Raw genomic sequence first — 14,525 nt, 5'->3', positions numbered from 1 at the left:
ATATAAGGCTCTATGTTTAACAAGTTTTACGTGAGAAATGGTAAAAGAAAATAAATGTGCTAAGAGAGTTAAATGATTCAGGTATGTATTAACCATTTGTTTAATTAGTGATAAGGTAAGTTGATTGTATTAAATTGTTAATAGTTTCAAATGTAATATAAAGTATGAGTTATATATTTGAGTATATCCATATTTCGGCATAATGATTTATTGAATATTTGATTTTGCTAAATATTTATGTATATTTGGTCATATGATTTGTTTATTTAACTTAATGATTAAATAAGTATCGATATAAATATATCTGTAAATTTTTTCTTATGACTTACTAAGCTTTAATCGCTTATTTTGGGTGTGTTCAATTTATTTTTATATTTTATAGATTTTGGAGACGCGTTACGAGCTCAGGGATCGTCAGCATAGTCTATCACACTATCGACTCGCCGTTTGGTATTTTGTTAAGTTTGAATCCGATCTTATGGCATGTATAGCATACTTGAAATGTTGATTTGGAATCAATGTATATAGATGAGATTATTAGCCATGCGAAAATGGCTTATCTCTTTTGTTTTGAAATTTTATTAATGCATTAACTTTTATGGACTAAGATGTAGTATATGTTCATATTATTTTGTGTATGGTATGATATTTAAAAGGTTATATTTTGATTTATTGTTTCGGCATATTGGATTGAGATGATTAAGTAAATTGTATGTTTGACTTAATCATTTGGGTTTAGGATATAATATGTGATATAGGGATATTGACTAAATTATAAAATAAATCACATGCTAGATGTGAAAGTATTAAATGAGGTTAAGTTGATTATGTATAAGTTGGATCTGATAGATATGACTTATATATGAAAATCAATTGGCTATGTTATGATGGTATATGCATATGTCCATTTGAGGTTAATATTTATGAGTAATTGTACATGTGTGTATAGAAGTTGTATGTAATGTTAAATTTAATCATGTGCTCATTATGTTAGAATTATAATATTTTGGTTATGGCATATTATGTGCACAAAGATTTAAATATATAAAAAAAAAGTCTTACTATGTTAAAGAATAATTCTGCTAAGAATTTTAGATAATAAATAGAATAAATTTATTTGTTTGGTTTTAATATGTGTTCAGTTATGATACATAAATTTAATTAAAAAATTTTTATTTAATGAGTTATGTTATGTCCGGTAATACCTAATAACCCTAGATCCAGCGACAGACACTGGTTAGGGGTGTTACATCATCGACTTGACCAATTCTATGCATCTTATTTTTTTCTTTTGGAATACCTGCAAAACAAACACTCAACACTCGAAAAAAAATTAACAAACCTCACCGTTAATCACTCAAAAAGGAAAATCAAATTCTCAAAGAGATAGAATTCAGTCTTGTGAGTTCTTTAGTAGAGTCTATATCAATCAATTAGAAATTATATGAACCGTAACTACCAAAGAATCCTAATTGCACTAGGAGTCCAAAAAGTGACGAGACTCCAATTGATTTGTGTCGCACCGAGGAAGAATTGTGCACACTTTTAAATCCTACTAACACAAGAAACAAGAAGGTGTTAGATAGTGTAAAGGAAGAATAAAAGAAAAACAAATGAAAACCTACAGCTAAGAATCAATAAAAATTGTTGACACCCGAAAACCCGAAAAAACTGCGGAGTAACTTGACAACTTCGTTCGATGTGTTCCTGATCTCCAAAAATAACGAAATTTAAACTGGAATGTCCTTAAATATTTTATTTTTGATCTGGAAATTTTCGGCACTAAAATCAACCCGCTGAATATTTTTTAAAATTTTTATTTGATTTCGTATTTTTCTGTTTTTTGACTTTTTCTACTGATTTTTTTGCAGGAAATATTTTTTAATATTCTATCACAATGTCAAAAATATGCATATAAAATTTTAGACCAATCGGACAACAGTTACCTACTGAAATGAATTTTTTTCCAAAAATTTTTCTAGGTAAAAACTGCTATTTACTGTTTTTAAAAGGAGATCAGATTAGAAATCAACCAAAAACACCCAAAATGCCCAAAATATGATACCAAATGATAGAAGGTTGCGCGCGGACCAAGATCGAGTTGCCAAGTCATGAGAAAAGTCCTAAGAAAGCTTTAGACAATCGGATCTGAAATGAAGCAGAAAATTAACTTAGAATCAATTAGATCTAAAACAAAAATACCCAAAACGCTAAAATATCAGCCAAGAATTAAAAACACTTATGAATAGCTAATCTTGGTAGCCAAGAACACGGAATTGAATTCAAGAGAGACTCCAAACAGCCGAATCTGAAAAGAAGAACCCAAAAACAGCAAATTAAATTCAAACTCAGCAGATCACAAAATCAATTTGAATTAGATCTAGGGTTTAGGCGGCAAGAAAGAGGGGATTTGTGAATCAAAAACGTTTCTTGTTGTCCAAGGATGGTGCCAAACAACTTCTTGAAGGTTGAAAGGGGCTGGAAATGCAACAAGAGAGTTTAAACAAGTTAGTCAATGAAATCGACACAAGCAGAAAAATTAAGAAGATTGAACAGCATGAAAAATAAAGAAAAAGTCCTAAGAAGCCTTGAAATCGAAAAAAGATTTCACAACTCCCTTCAAACGGCTCTAATCTCCCCTCCAATGTAGAACAATGGCAAGAAGAAGGCTGAAGATGGCTCCCACAATAAAAAAGATTGTTAAAACTCCTTCTAAAGAAAACTCAAGAGAAAATTCTTGGAGAACTCAAAGAGAATTTTCACTCAACAAACAAATCTGATTTCAATGTATTATTCCAAAAGTATCTTCATAAGGTGGCCGGCCAAGCCTATTTATAGGCCTTCTAACTATTTTCCTAATCTTACTAGGAAACTAAAAAAAACCTAATTAATAATTTAAAAGGGGAAATTCGGCCAAGTCTTTTAATGAGCTGCTTAGGCTGAATTTTTACATAGGAATTAAATCATAAAGTATAAAAATTAAAACTAGGTACTTAAAGAATAATTTTACAAATTGGGCCACTTCGACAATTTGGCCTGATTTTCAACTAAGTTTAATTTAAATTTCTTGATTGGGCTTGGAACATCTTATTGGGCCTTGTCTTCAAGAACTTGGGCTTGTAATCCGTTCTCTCCCAAAATTGGTTCGTTGATGCTCGTAACTGAGATCCAATGCGCCTTAGCTGCAAGATTCGGTTTCTTGGACCAAGATTTCCAAGATTTGAAATCTTGATTTTCTTGATTCTTGAAATCGCTCAAAACAGTAAAATTGGAGCAAGATTCGGTTTCTTGATTTTCTTGAAAACAAGAAAGTGAATCTTGATTTTCTTTTTCCTTCGTATACGCATCTAAGGCCTTGCTAATGAAATCTTGAACGGTTCCATTTAATTTCGTACGCATTTGTCCGGCCTTTGACCTCGTTATTGGGCCTTGTGGTAATTTGAGCCCATCACGATCTTGAGCTTGAGTTGGGCCTTTGTGACTCGTATCACCTAAGTTGATCAACGATTTTTTACCGATTAGTGGTTACATCATGAATGACGTGGGAAAAACATCATCGATGACAAGGGAAAAGGTTTGACGCATTTTCATCAATTGTGTCACATTTTTTTAACATAGATAACTTTGGACTAGGGGTGAGTATTTGATTGAGTCGAGTCGAGTCGAATCGAGTCAGAAAAATTTGAGTTAGTCGAGTTGACGAATCCTATTTTAGCAACTGAACTCAAATTGAATTTTTTTCGAATCAGATCGAATCGAGTTAAAAAATTTCGAGTCAAGTTAACGAATCCTATTATTTATACTCAATGTTGCGTTTACATGAACCGATTATTTAACTAGTAAACGAAGTATAAAATTATTTAACTACATAAACAATATAATAGTTTTGGTTTTTAACTTAATGAGTAAACATTTATCAAAACAACGTAGTTTTGCCTTTTAACTTAATGGTTTTGACTTTTAACTTTAAAAAAGGTAAACATTTATCAAAATGACATAGTTTTGCCTTTTCTTATTCGGATTTTCGAATAACTCGAATTGTGTAATTCATATTCGAGTTAAACCAAAAAACATAATTTTTTATTCGAGTTGATTCAAATAACTTGATTAACCCAAATAACTCGAATTATTTAATTCAAAATTTGAGAGTATTTCGAATCGAATCGGATTTTACTCACCCTACTTTAGACCACAACGGAAATGGATGAATTCTTTAGATAATTAGGTAAGAAAATTGTTATAGTTTAAGAGTAAAATTGTGATATAAAAATTATATGACAATTTTAGACATTGTATAAAAAATATATAATCAAAATCTATAATGAGATTATTAAAAAACCACACTTAAGCAACATCAACAATACAAATAAATATGGAAACAAAATGCAAAACCAAAATTCTCTTTGGATAACATTACTTCGTATATGATTTGTCCAAACCTGCAACATGCTATGAGTTCACATGACATAACAAATAGATGATTCTATCTATACCTTGTAAATATAAATTACTATACACACATCAATGATGAAATATATAATTGCCGATTAAGTCTTAGTTCAATTGACATGAGCATTGTTGTTAATGCAGGTGGACGTGGATTCAAGTGCGCTGAAGTACTACATTATCCTCTTATTTATTCGCTGGGGAGGGAATTATAATATGTATTAACTAGTAGGAATATAATATTTAAATTAAGCTTGGTTAATGAATCTTGAGTCTTCTTCTCCCATTGGTTTTGAGACTTAAACGATGTCAAATCTTTGATAGGTTACACAATTCTATTATTTTTGTCTTTTATTTTCTTACTAGTTTTTATTAAAATCAGGTCATTACATGTTTAAAAATAAAATAATGAGTGATAAATAATATACATGTGGTTGATGTAATTTGTACATATGAAAGCATTAAAATACTTAAATTAAGTTTAATTAAAATATAAATATTGAAATATGCAGTTTTCATAATTAAACAAAATTTTAAAATTATAAATGATTTTCAAAATTCCAAAATGTAATAAAATATGATTATTATAACAATTAAGAATTTCATAATTTAATGTTGAAGTCTATTACCAAATATAACTTAAAATTCATTTAAAATTTAATATTACTAAATATGAACTGAATTGAATTTCAAGTAAAATAAAGAGGATTGCCATTTGAAATAAAATCAAACCCTAATTGTTGAAAACCCTTATTTTTCGCCTTCTTTTCGTCCCTTAACATATAACATCTCTCATTTTTATTCACAATTTCACCCTCAACGTTTTTGGAAATTAATTTCTTAGATTTAGTGTTTTTATATTTAGATAATTTTGCAATAATATTTTTCTAATTTTTAAAATTATTTTCAATAAAACAAATACAATTTAAAATATATTTATTACAAAATATTATAAAATCATTTAATTTTAATAATTGAAATTTATTTTATAATAATTAGTATCTTCTAGAGTCTTAATCCTAAACAAGGATTAATTAAAACGTAATTTGAAGTTAATCTTATTATATATATATATATATATATACACACGAGGGTGGATAGTAATTGATTGAAGATGAAAGAGATGAATAAAGTTAAGTATGATATAAGTAAATACTCATATATATTATTAAAAAGTATTATTAAATATTCATAAATTGTAAAATATTTATTATTAAAATATTAATATAAATATTTTAATAAAATATTAAGAAAATTATTTAAAATTATTATTAATGTAGCTTTTATTATTAAATAAAATTATAATATTAAGGAATTTATTAAAATAAAAAATAATATTAACTTTGTTATTAATTTATTATATTATTACGCATAAAAAATTATCTTTAATAATGTTGAAATTTAGAATATCAATAGTATTGAAAATGTAATATTTGGTATAATTATTTAAATATATATTTAATATTTTTAAAATTAAATTAAAAATTATCAATATAATAATATTGGGTTTGATTGAAGTAGACATGATCATGAGCTAGGTCCCTTGCCCAGGCCCGAAGGCCTGCCTGAAAAGTGGGAGGGTTTGGGCAAAACTATAGGCCCAAAAAATGAGCTTTAATAAAAAAACAATGCTCGTTTCTAAATGGGTCGTGCCTCAGGTAAGATTTTTTTATTCGGGCTCAGCCTAGCCGGAATTTGCATAATATTTCCCCTGCTGCTATTTTACTGCTATCTTACTACTATTTTGCTATTATATATCTACTGTTTTGTTGTTATTGGTTGGATATTATATAACTCTTATTTTATTCTTAATTTTGCTATTATTTTAGAGGCATTTGCTTACTAATTTGCAACTATCTTAGTTTTATTTAAGTATAAAGATTTTTTAAAAATGTATATTCAATTTGTTGGGAAACATTTATTTTAATATTTTTAGTGTATTTTGATGTATTATATTTTTTAAATTTGTTTTTATATAAAACACCACTGTCCCATCACCAACTGTACCTCTGCCTCCTGATCTAAGTTGCAATTCTGAACGATCTGTTGAGTTACCAGATATGTGTCATCCTAATGAGTCTGTCTCAGTTGATTTACCGGCTGAATGTGGGAATAATATAATGGAGCATTGTCTTTCCAGTTCGTCTATAGAAGCTAGTCCGGTCGGTCAATCCAGTGTGTCTCCAATTATTTCTTCTCTTTCTGTAGGAAATACTCATGCTATGGTTACTCAGTCTAAGGTAGGAATTTTTAAGCCTAAAGCTTTGTCAATCGAAGTTGTAGATTTTGAACCTCAATCTGTTGAGGAAGCTCTTGCTCATGTGGAGTGGAAATTCATAGTTCAAGTTGAATTTGATGCTTTAATGGCCAACTCTACCTGGGAGCTGGTTTCTCTACCTCCTGATCAGAAAGTAATTGAGTGAAAATGACTTTTCAAAATCAAGAAGAATCTTGATGGGTCGATTAGTCGTCGAAAAGCACGATTGGTAGCAAAGGGGTGTTCTCAGGTTCTTGGGTGTGACTTTAAAGAAATGTTTAGCCCAGTGGTCAAACCTACTACTAACCGAACCATTTTATCTGTTACTGTGTCTAATGGTGGGAAACTTCGTCAAGTCGATGTAAACAATGCCTTTTTAAATGGAGACCTGACTGATGAAGTGTTCATGCAACAGCCTCCAGGATATGTTCAATATGGACCAAATGGTGAGCTATTGGTGTGCCATCTGGCGAAGGCTTTGTATAGATTACGACAAGCTCCCCGTGCCTAGTTTGAAATATTGAAACAATTTCTTATCTCTACTGGTTTTGTCTTATCTAAAGCTGATGCCTCATTGTTTGTTAAAGTTTCAACCACATCCACTATTTATATCTTGGTCTATACGGATGATATTGTTATTACTGGCAGTTTGACTGATGAAGTAAACTGTTTTGTTCAGCAACTACATAACAAGTTCTCTCTAAAGGATATGGTTGAGCTTCATTATTTTTTAGGGATTGAGGTCAGTAGGTCCTCCACTGGTAGTCTTCATTTATGCCAACACAAATACATTCAAGACCTTCTTGACAGGAGTTCTCTGGCTAATGCAAAGAGTGTTCATACGTCAATGGTTAATTCATTGACTTTGTCTAAAGATGAGGGTGATCGGCTTGTTGATCCTACTGAATACAGAAGTCTAGCTGGTGCTCTTCAGTATGTGGTTCTAACTTGACCAGATATTTCCTATGCTGTAAATCGTGTCTGTCAATTCATGCATGCCCCTACTACGGTTCATTTGATAGCCTTAAAACGTATCCTGAGATATTTACATGGTACTATCACTCAAGGGCTGGTTTTTCGACGATCTGGCAGAATATCTTTGGTTGGATATGCTGATGCCAACTGAGGTCTTGATTTTTGATGATCGCCGATCTACTATAGGGTTTTGTGTCTACTTTGGTCATACACCTGTTTCGTGGTGTTCTAAGAAACAAAAAGTTATGTCTCTATCAATGACAGAGGCTGAGTATAGAAGTCTAGCTACAGCTTCTAGTGATATTGCGTGGTTAGTCTCTCTGTTAACAGAGTTACAAATCAGTTCTACTAATCCTCCTACAGTTTGGTGTGATAATTCAAGTGCGGTCGCTGTTACAACTAATCCAGTCTTACACTCCAAATTCAAACATGTTGAACTTGACTTGTTTTTTGTCCGTGAAAAGGTGGCTAATGTGTCTCTCATTGTCGGTGAAGTGCCAGCCTGTGATCAAATTGCCGATATTCTTACTAAACCATTATCTGTCTCTTTCTTTACTCGCTTTCAAAGTTTACTTCAAGTCCTACCCATTGAGAAACTGGGTGAATGTTAAACAATAGTATAAATATTGTTAAGATTGTTAGTCTGTTATCAAATCTGTTAAGTAGTTGGTTAGGAGTAGTTATTCTCATATGAGTATATAAACTTCATCAATATGTTCATTAAAGGGATAAGGAAATATTGATTAAAGAATTACACTATAGTTTATCTTACTGTTCATACACATTTTACATAGTATCTAACAATGAGATGGATCACTCAATGTTCTGGAAATGTTGAAATAAAATGTCTTTAATATTTCTGTTCTATTTTCGAAAACATTTTCAAACTGTGTTTTTCCTTCTATTTTTATTATAAAATTCGCAGGCAGAGAAAGCATTCAACCAGGATATGTATTTTAAGAAGATTTCTAAACATGTTGGAGAGCCAATGTCTCACTTGGAATCCATTGCTTCCTCTGCGGTATTTCTTCTTCCCAATGCTCTGCTCTTCTGATGAATGTTTTTATCATCATATCGTAGTGGTCCACACCAACTTTAGTTATATCTGAAAGACGTGTGTATCTGTAAATCTATTTCTAAAAGGGCTGTGTTTTTTTCTTAGGTACGAGCTGCCATTAAGGTGAAGGCATCTGTTATAATATGCTTCACATCCTCAGGGAGAGCTGTAAGGTATACCCTTGCTACTTAATGATTTTAATCATATTTGAGCTCTTCTTTTGAAGAGGGGGTTTTGGGGGATATTAAGGGAAACATGTCAAAAAGTGTATTTATTTTATTACTAATATTCTACATTACGTAGAATTTGATTCATTTATCTGGCTTCTGAATGTATTCCATAAACCAGATTGATTGCAAAATACAGGCCAACAATGCCAGCTCTCTCAGTTGTCATCCCTCGCCTTAAGACAAATCAGTTGAAGTGGAGCTTCAGTGGGGCCTTCGAGGTATGTCGTTTGCCCTGATTCGTGGATGTTCAAGTGACTGTAAAAGTTAATTTTGTAGTAAACCATTACATGTCCAAAGAGGGTAAAAGCGTGCTCCTTAATTGTGCTAGTGCTGGTTAATGTATTGTCTGGTCTTTTGAGCTTTTTGATGTGTTGGGTTAATAAGTAGAACCTGCGGATGAGCTGGCTGTTGATGGAAGACCATCGTAAGTTTTATGTCTCTAAGCTGCGCTTTTCTCTAAACCCTAAGACAGAAAAAGGCCCCTTTCATTCTAATGCAATAACTTAGCTACCTTTTTTCTTTTTCGATTGCTAATCGCTCACGCAAGGAAATCCCTCATTGTCAGAGGTCTTTTCCCTATGCTTGCCGACCCACAGCATGCTGTAAGTAATGCTTCATCTTTTGTTGTTACTTTGCTCTTCAATACTTGGATGAAACATATATGTGTGTGTGTGGGGGCATATACAGATTTTAGCATGTGATCATCCTACTTTAAATTTGCAGGCTGAGTCAAAAAGTGCAACAAAATAAGTCAGTTTTGAAGGTTGCACTTGACCATGGGAAGGCGTCAGGAGTTATAAAGCCACATGACCGAGTTGTTGTTTGCCAGAAGGTCGGGGATGCTTCGGTTGTGAAGATAATCGAACTCGAAGACTAAAAGCAAACCAATTGTCACTTCCTTGGCGTTAGTTATTTTCATGAATGGAGAGTTGGAGACATTAATGATAGGAAAGTGGAAGAGTATAGTTGTGTCCAAATTTTGGGTAATGCATGGATTTGAAGTGGTGAGTGTTCTAGTTTATAACCCTAAATCCCCACTTTCAATTAATGATATGTATGTATGTATGTATGTATGTATGTATGTATGTATGTATGTATGTATGTATGTATGTATGTATGTATGTATGTATGTATGTATGTATGTATGTATGTATGTATGTATGTATGTATGTATGTATGTATGTATGTATGTATTGCTAAAAAGCAAAAAATGGAAAGTAAACCCAAGATCCACAATGTGGCATTTATTTCACTAACCCTTCACCCTCTTCCTATATCATTATCAGCAGGTGCTGGAGAAATGGATGAGGCACTCGTCGAACTCACTTTATCTATCAACTTCAACCCTCCCGAAGAACCAAGATTACCTTTCGTTAATTCATGCTTCATCGGGTGATCATTAGTAACCCCTGGCCCAACTTGCCAAACTTGATTCACTTTTTCCACACTAGTCGGAACTTCCAAGGAACCGTATATAACCATCTTTCCATGCATCATCACTGGTTTTGGCTTCTAGGTCCCAAACATCAAAAGATATATAACATATCGATTTTGGGCCTAGTTGGAACAGTGGTTTCGGGACCACAAATCCGATGAAGAAAAATTTATTTTTACTATATTTTTATGGCCTAAAATTTCACAGAATGATTTTGTAAAAATTTCGCTCAAAAATTTCGACGTTTGGGCATTCAATTTAGTCAAAGGACTAAATTGTAAAAAGTGCAAAAGTTGAGTTCTACATGTTAGAGGTGTCCAATTGTTATGAAATTTTAAATTGGAGATATTTATATGGTAATTAGACCATTGGTTAAGTTATCAACAAAAATGGACATGAGATAAGTGAAATAGGAAATTTTTAAGTTAGGGGTATTTTGGTAATTTGGTAATTAAAATGAATTAAAAGGGAAAAAGATGGCAAATTGTGCTCATCTTTTTCATTCGGCCGAAATTAGCAAGGGGGGAAGACATATTTAGGGTTTTCAAGCTTCCAAGCTCCATAGCAAGTGTTTCTAAGCCCTGTTTTTAATGTTCTTTACGTTTTTGAAGCCCAGTAACTTGATTTAGCTTATTCTAGCAATAATTTAACCTAGGATTCATATTTGGAAAAATACCCATAGGTGAAATGTGTTTATTTTGATATTTTATGGTAGAATATGAAGCTTGAAATTATGTTAAACAACTTTTTCTAAGCGATTTTAAGTGAAAACGAGTAAAACGACATAATCGGTAAAAATACCTAATGTTCATAAGTGTTAGAATGGGAATTTGATGTTACCATAGAAGGGAAAAATGTTCAGCATGTTATAAAATATAAGAATATGGGATGAAATTTAATTTCCAAGCTTTGGGGCAAAAGTGTAAATATGTAAAAGTTTAGGGGGCAAAATTGTAATTTTGCTAAAGTTAGAGTCGAGGGCTGTTTTGATAAATGTGAGTATTAAATAAACTAAATTTGCTATTATAGATTAAGAAGAACGAAATCCGGGGTTAGACCGAGGAAAGAAAAAGGTTGAAGACTAAGTTGATAGATTTGGCCATATTTTGTACTGAGGTAAGTTTACGGTCAATAAATGCAATATTTTAATAATTATTAGTAATGTTGTTATTTTCCAGCAATTATATATTTATTTCATGAATTTATTTAATGTTGACTCAAGTATGAGATGACAGAGAATCAGTGTTAAAAAGTCCCGTTGAAACATTGGGAATGTATTGGATACAAATGTCATGACATTTGGGGAATGAGATCCTATGTAAGACCATGTCTGGGACATGGCATTGGCATCATTGAGATTATGAGAGGTCCTATGTAAGACCATGTCTGGGACATGGCGTTGGCACCGAGATGAGAGGTCCCCTGTAAGACCATGTCTGGGACATGGCTTGGGCACCGATATGAGAACTCCCATGTAAGACCATATCTGGGATATGGCATTGGCAGTACAAGAAACATCTCATGTAAGATCATATCTGGGATATGACATTGGCAGTGCAAGAAACATCCCATGTAAGACCATCTTTGGGACATGGCTTTGGCATGTTATTATTAGAAAAGAGACCCAAGTATCCTTATTATTCCAATGTGGCTCAACGGGCTAGTAAACAAATTATGTTCCATGAAAGTTTAGGTAAAAGCATAAATAGCAAATTCATGTGAGTTATAAGAGTTAAGAACATATTATGTTATCAATTGAGAACCAACATTTCAGCAAGAGAAGAGCAAGTTATAATCATGAGTTATCTAAGTAAACAAGTAACTGAATGAGTAAGAGATTAAGTAAAGAGGAAATTAGAGATCTTGACACTTGAGTATATTTATTTGTGTTAAATGTTGTTATTTATTTGCTTGTAAACTTACTAAGCTTTATGCTTACTTCTTTTATTTTCCTTCTTTTATAGTATTGCAAAGTTAATTCGGGGATCTTAAAGACGTCGGAGAGCGCTCACACTATCAACAACAACAACTCGGTATTTTATGATAATCAATGTTTGAGCTATGGCATGCATAGGGACTTAGTCATTTTGAATGTATGTCCTTATGATATTGCTAAAGGATGGTGTGTAAATATGTGATAATGTCTAGTTATTAAAATGGCTAAGTAAGAATATGTTTGGTATTATGAATGCCTAGGTGATAGTTTATACCTAGAAATTATGAAAGAGTAAAAATTTGCAATGAAACAGTTTTGGGACAGCAGCAGTGACGTGATTTTGAAAAATCACCAAGGATAGTATAAAATTAATTAGAGAGTGAATTATATATATAATTAAATCTTATTGAGTCTATTTTCATAGAAAAATAATGGTGTGGGTAAAAGAATTTTATATTCTGAGATATTTGAATTTTTGTTAGGCAGGGTCAGAATGGTTTTTGGAGTCCCCTGTTTTGACTTTAGAAAATCATTAAAAATTTTTAAAAAATAATTATGAGTTATAATTTATATTTATAGATTCTTTAGTGAGTCTATTTTCTATAGAAACAAGTGAGAACACCATATGAAAATCATACGATGAGAAAATTGATTTTTAGTGAATAAAGGTCAGAACCGTCAGGCAGTGAAACAGGGGAAACTTTAATGAATAAACTGTACTAATTGGCTAAGTCAAAAATTCTGAAAATTTTATGGTCAGATAATATATGAGTCTAGTTTAAGGAAAAATTTACGGATCTAAATTTTGAGTTTTTTAACTCGAGTTATAGTTAAATTAGTGACTACTGCACAGGTGCACAGCATTATGGTGAACAGTAAAATAAATTTTAAAAGCAAATTTTTATGACCCGAACTAATAAGTTAAGTCAAGTAACGCCCCATGCTCAACTCCGGAAACGGTCTCGGGTAAGGGGTGTTACAAGACAACTTAATTACCTTCGATGATGGAGCTATATGAGCTTATGTTGTAGGTTTTAACAACCAAAGAGCCTTTGTTTTTGAAGGCAATGAAGGCTTGGGAACCTATCATGCGTGTAGCTGTTGGATTGATGCCCCAAGCGGTCCAACCGTTGGGGTTGGGCAAAGGTGCTGAAAAGGCAATGGAAAGAGAGTAGTTGGTGGCATTGAAAGTAAAATGGGGAGTCGAATTAAAGATTGGGAGCTCGGTGCAGTTGGAGTATTGCATTTTGCTTACAAAGAGTTTTAGCGATGAACAATTGAATGAATGTGAGGGAGATATTAAAGTAACCCAAAGAGAAAATAATAAAATCAAACATGGAGAAAACAAAGATCTCATTTTTATTTTATTTCTTTTTTGGTTTTTGTTTTCTCAAGAAAGAGAGAAAATGCAAAGAGCATATATTAGTGAAGGAATATATAAAGAGAAAAATGGCTAGATGTGGGAATTTTCTAGTATAAGATTGCCTTGTTGATAGATGTCAGCTACAACGTCTTCAATTTTTGTTTCCCCCAATTTCAATGCTTTTCTTATTGTTGTTGCGGGTTGACGATAGCTGATTGCTGAAGATGAAGACTTCCGGTTTTAGTTTCATCACTTAAAACCCACGTTAAAAAATGTATAATGAAGTAGTTTTCTTATTTTCTAATTTTAATCGCGGACTCATGGTAATTTTTTTGTTTTTTTTTTCTTTTTGGGTAAAAAGGTAGATATTAAAGTTTTTTTTTCACAGAACTAATAATGAATTAATTAACATTTTATATATAAAAAAGCAATTAAACAAAATGGTAAATTACACCATTGATTTCTAAACTATGAGTAAGTTTTCATTTTTTAATAAAGTAATTTTCTATTTTTCTAATTTTACTCACGGACCCATGGTTTTATTTTTGTTTTTTTTGGGTAAAAAGTAGATATTAAAGTTTTTTTACACACAACTAATAATGAATTAGTTAACATTTTATAAAAAAAAAACAAGCCATTAAAAAAAGGGTAAATTACACCATTAATTACTAAACTATGGGCAAATTTTAATTTTGGTCACTTAACTAAAAAAGGTTACAATTGGTCACTAAACTATTCCTATCACGCCCCAAAATATAAGGGTCAATTGAAATAAATAAACAAAAAAACTAAATAGGCTTGATGGATAAGTGCTTAGCATCATCCC

At 31.8% G+C, this 14,525-nt stretch overlaps 1 pseudogene; it reads right to left on the bottom strand.

Moving 5' to 3' along the window:
• Positions 1 to 9,503: 9,503 nt before the first annotated feature.
• Positions 9,504 to 13,693, bottom strand: LOC128040442 (auxin-induced in root cultures protein 12-like; annotated as a pseudogene).
• Between the last annotated feature and the right edge of the window lie 832 nt (positions 13,694 to 14,525).

Source organism: Gossypium raimondii, chromosome 4 (assembly GCF_025698545.1).
Source record: "Gossypium raimondii isolate GPD5lz chromosome 4, ASM2569854v1, whole genome shotgun sequence".
In the NCBI taxonomy this organism is placed as follows: domain Eukaryota; kingdom Viridiplantae; phylum Streptophyta; class Magnoliopsida; order Malvales; family Malvaceae; genus Gossypium; species Gossypium raimondii.
This window is presented reverse-complemented; position numbering and strand designations above follow the sequence as displayed.